The following is a 5445-nucleotide window of genomic DNA, read 5'->3' on the forward strand; positions in this document are numbered from 1 at the left end:
TGAGATGCTGATTGAATTAAGACTTAAAATTTTGTGTAAATTACTAGGGGAATTGTGGGGTAGGTTAAAAGAATGAAAAGGATATTCCAGGTAGGAAACAGTATTTGCAAAAGCAACAATTTTTGAGTGTGTGGTATTTTATTAAAAAAAACACACTAAATATTTAGGTATAGCAAGTAAACAAGACCCTGTCTAGAAAGAAGGTCCAGGTCAAAAAGTATCTTCAATGAAATCCTATAATTAAAATTTTTATTTTGAATAAGACACATTTTTAGACAATTTAATGATGACCATATTACCACTTTTCATGGAACTACAGAGTAAAATGAATTAAATGTACAACCCTATGGACTTAAAATATATATATATATACATCTTTTCAACTATCATCCAGATTAAGATTTAGAACATTTCCACCACTCCAGGTTCTCTCATACCTCTTCCCTACCTATAACTATGCTTCACCCATGAAACAGCTATTCTAATTTATGTTGCCATAGATTAGTTTTGCCTGTTCTTATATTCTTTTTAGACTCTCTTCTTTCACTCAACATAACATTTGTGAGATTCACACATGTTAATGTATTTAGTACTAGTTTTTTCTTATTGCTGAATATTCTCTCATATGATTTTATTACAGTTGTTTATCCATTCTACTTTTCTTAAACATTTGCATTATTCCCATTTTTGGGCTACAACTAAAAGTACTGTAAACATTTTTACATATGTTGTTATGTTGTTTGCATTATTTGATCTCCATTTACATATCCATTCCTTTCTGTTGGGTAGATTCTGTTGGAGTAAAATTGGATGTTTAGATTTAATAGATGCTGCCAAAAAGTTTTTTAAAGTGATTATACCAATTTATGTGGTCACCACACGCTCAGCCCCCACTACTGCCCTATCACCAATCCTACAGACCCCAGTGTATCCAGCTGTTTTCACAACTGAATCTTGAGGTATCTGACTCCTTTCTCAAATTCCAGACTTAAATGAAGGATCATGCCACAGAGTTATGACAATGGGAGCAGGACCCAGGAGTGGCTAGCCAGTAAAATCTCCCTTCATTCTTTTGTAGTGGACTTTTCTGAGGCATGGTGTTTCCATATAACCTGTCTGGAGATACCCTGTTTAGGCAAGTTTCTAGCTGTGTAACTTTAAAAAGTAATGTATAATATTGTATTTGCTACCAGCTTTTCCTTACCCTCACTTCTTTTTTTTCCTCACTTTTACATTAGCACTTCATCTTTGTCTCAGGATTTGTTTTCTTAGGGACTGCAGACTAACATAACTTGATAGTTAGTAGTCTTTTCTTCTCATCGTTAAATTTTACCCACTCTGCAGTATTCAATGTTATTTTTAGGTCCTGCTCACATGCTGCCTCTTCCATTTACTTTTTTGATTCTTTTTGTTACTCGACTTCCAAGAACTTTTTCTCTTCCTTTTATATGATACTAATCATTTGCTACCTTATAATATAATTGTAGCCTTTTTACTAAACAAGCTGAATCTGGTATAGTGCTAGCAAAAAGTGGGTTTATTCTTTTCCATTGATTCCTTAAGATTATTCTCTCAACTTTTTCTTCCCTATTCTTGGCTGATATTTCAGGAAATTCCATTACTTTTCACTCTTCCCATTTTCTCTTCACACACTCAGGTAGGCATCCTCCTGCACTTATTCTTCCCTCTGCCTGAACACTCATATGGCTCATATCTTTTATTTATTTTATTTTTTATATTCCATTTTTAAATAAAATTTATTGGGATGACACTGGTTAATAAAATGATATAGGTTTCAAGTGTACAACTCTATGATACATCATCTGTATATCACACAGAGTATTTACCACCCAAAGGAAAATCTTCTGTCACCAAATATTTGATCCCCTTTGCCCCTTACTAACCCTCCTTTCCCCTTCCTTCTGGTAACCACTATACTGTTGTCTGTGTCTATCAGTTTTTGTGTTTTTTTCTCATTTATTTGCTGCTTTCAGTTTTATATTTCATATATGATGTGAACCCTTTAATAGCTTAGTTGGTAGCATTAAAGACTCAACATATCTTTCAGATGCTGTCTCAAATTTCACATCATTGAGACCTTCCATGACCACCCAATTCAAAAGTGCAACTCCCTCAACACTCTCTTTTCCCCTTTGCTACTTTTTTTTTAGTTGTAAAGCAGTCACTATTTACTAAGTGACCAGATTACAAAAATAACCATGGTAGATACCTTATTTCATCCCAATAAGCCTATTGGTCTGGTATCCCCTGTTACTAGCATTCTCCACCTTCTCCAAAATGGCTGGTCTTTTTTTTTTTTTTCATTCCACCTCATGGAGAAGATAACTTGAAGGGCCACAGGAAGTTGTTTGCTTCTTTGAAACATTTTCCAATAGAATGGATCTTATGAATCAGACCCTCCATGCAGATGATGCCATATTTACCAAGAAATCAGGCAATCAATGTGTTATCTGTCAGGGCAATTTGTTTTTTGTTAATTGTGCCATACCATGCTTATAGATCTGTTTATTTACTGACATCAGATTTAGGTACCCCCATGCACTGAGCTTAAAGGTGCCCTTGATAACTTTGATCCCAATGACAAATACTAATTTGGGTTCTGCAGGTACATAGAAGTTGCCAGCTTTTCTTGTCATTCTAGCCTTTCAAATTTCAATTCCATATCTCTGCCTATATTTCTTGTGATAATGCTTAGGTTTTTTTTTAATAGATAAGAGTCCCTCTTGTCCTTTGAAACATCTTTTGGGCAAACTTCTTTCTTGGACATCTGATCTCCAGCTCTACAAAATTTCTTTGCATTTTCTTAAGGGTTTCTGGCACAACAGGAACCTTCCTTTTCTCTTCTGCGTCCTCCATGTTTCAAGCTGGAAAAGAGATCCCTTTGTTACTTTATTTTCCTTATAGCACTTACCATCTTCTAGAACACCACATATTTTATTTGTATCTTTTGGGTTTTGTATTGGGTCTCCCTCCTAGAATGTAAGATCCATGAGAGTAAAATGTTGGTCTGATTTGTTCTTATTGTATCCCTAGAGTATAGGGAAATGACAAACGGGTGATATTTCCAGACTTTTTATTATATCCTGAGCACACTAACATGAACAGACATCCTCCCTGACCTCATGGAGCTTGAAATCTATTTCAGGAAATCAACTTTACACATAAAAGTATCTAAATAAATATTCGACTATAGTTATAACAAGTACCACTAAACAAAAGTACTTGTTGATATAAGGGCATCAAACCTGCTCTAAGACATCAGGAAACGTTTCTCTTATAAAGTTATATTTAAGTTGACACCTGACTGATGAAATGAGAAAAGGCACAACTAGAAGGAATAGAGTATACAAAAGCCCTGAGGCAGGAAAGAGCTTGTCTTTTCACAGAACTGCAAAGTCCCTAATGTTACTGGAATATAGTGGTTGAGAGTATTTTCAATCCATGTTTCTCTGAAAGCAGAGTCATAGAGACACTCTTGGATGCAGGTAGTTTATTTAGGAGAAAGTCCCAGGAACCAAGAGGGAGAAAGTGAGTAGAATGAAATAGGAAAGAGGAAGTCAAACATAAGAATGTGTTACTAGGCAGTAAACTCTGTGACACTGTTCTTTTAATTTTCTTTTTGCTACATCTCCCCAGGCAAAGGAAATGAAAGAAAAAATAAATGGGACTACATCAAACTAAAAAGTTTTTGCACAGTCAAGGGAACCATGAACAAAAGGAAAAGACAAGCTATTGAATGAAAGATATTTGACACTGACACATCTGATAAAAGGTTAATATCCAAATTGTATAAAGAACTCATATCACTTACCACTAAAAAAAACAAACAATCCAGTTAAAAAATGGCTAGAGGACCTGAATAGACACTTCTCCAAAGAGGATATACAAATGGCCAATAGACATATCAAAAGATGCTCAATGTCACTAATCATCAGGGGAATGCCAGTTAAAACCACGGTGAGATATCACTTAGCACCTGTCAGAATGGCTATCATCAACAAATCCACAAATGACTAGTGCTGGCAAGGATGTGGAGAAAAAGGAACCCTAGTGCACTGTTGGTGGGATTGCAAATTGGTGCAGCTGCTAGGGAGATAGTATGGAGGGATCTCCAAAAATTAAAAATAGGACTACCTTATGACACAGTAATTCCATTTCTGGGTATTTACTTGAAGAAATACAAACCACTAATTCAAAAACATATTTGTTCATTACAGCATTATTTACAATAGCCTCTAAGACATAAAAGCAACCTAAGTGCCCATCAATGAACAATTGGATAAAAAAGATGTAGTACATATATACAATGGAATATTACTGAGCCATAAAAATGAATGAAATCTTACCATTTATGGCAACATGGATAGACTTAGAGGGCATTATGCTAAGTGAAGTAAATCAGACAGGGAAAGATGTATACCACATGATTTCAGTTATCTGTGGAATCTAAAGGACAAAATAGGAAAACAAAACGGAAACAGACTTATAGATACAGAGAACAAACTGGTGGTTCCCAGAGGGGAAGAGTATTAGGGGGCTGGGTGAGAAAAGTGAAGGGATTAAGAAGTACAAATTTGTAGTTACAAAATAGTCACAGGGATGTAAAGTACAGCATAGGTAATATAGTCAATAGTATTGTAATAACTGTATAGTGTCAGGTGGATACTAGAATCATTGGGAGCATCACTTTGTAAATTATATAAATGTCTAGCCACTAAGCTGTATACCTGAAAATAATATAAATTAATAGTAAATGTTAACTCTAATTGAAAAAAATTTAGAGATGTGTTTTTGAGTTTTCTGTAATCCACTTTATTTTTTATCTTTTAAAATTTTTATTGTTTATGCTATTACCGTTGTCCCAATTCCCCCAGCATGGTCCCCATTCCCATAGTCAATCCCCACACCGTTGTCCATGTCTATGGGTCACACACACACACACACACACACACACACACACACACATTCTTTGACTTATCCCTTCACCTTTCAACCAGTCCATGTTAAAGAGCTGGTGCATTTATCCACAAACTCCACATTCTATCAACTGAGAGTTGCCTCAGATAGGAGTTAAATTTTTACTTACCTGGGCTGTGCTTGCCAAATGGGCTGAGCAAGCACCCATTGTGTCCGGAGGAGACCTTAGGGCAGAATGCAGAAATATTGGAGTAGGAGATTGGCAGTATGAAGTGAATTGGAATGACCTAACACAGATATGGCTAAAATGAGAGATGTGCTGTGAATACATGATACTGATGGTACGAGAGACATCTGTTATGGAGGAGGAAAGTACTATTGTTATAATAATAATTATTTGAAAATAAGAATGGAGTTGCCTCAGAACATGAGCAGCTAAGTTTGGAATCATTACATTTCAGTGCTTAAGCTTTTTCCTTCTCAAACTCAAATTTTAGTTTTTGTTAG

At 35.4% G+C, this 5445-nt stretch overlaps 1 pseudogene; it reads right to left on the reverse strand.

The window, feature by feature from the left end:
- Positions 1-394: 394 nt before the first annotated feature.
- On the reverse strand, positions 395-5165 carry LOC123830956 (annotated as a pseudogene).
- Positions 5166-5445: the final 280 nt, after the last annotated feature.

Source organism: Phyllostomus hastatus, unplaced genomic scaffold (assembly GCF_019186645.2).
Source record: "Phyllostomus hastatus isolate PE091 unplaced genomic scaffold, TTU_PhHast_1.1 phas_contig_147, whole genome shotgun sequence".
NCBI lineage: Eukaryota > Metazoa > Chordata > Mammalia > Chiroptera > Phyllostomidae > Phyllostomus > Phyllostomus hastatus.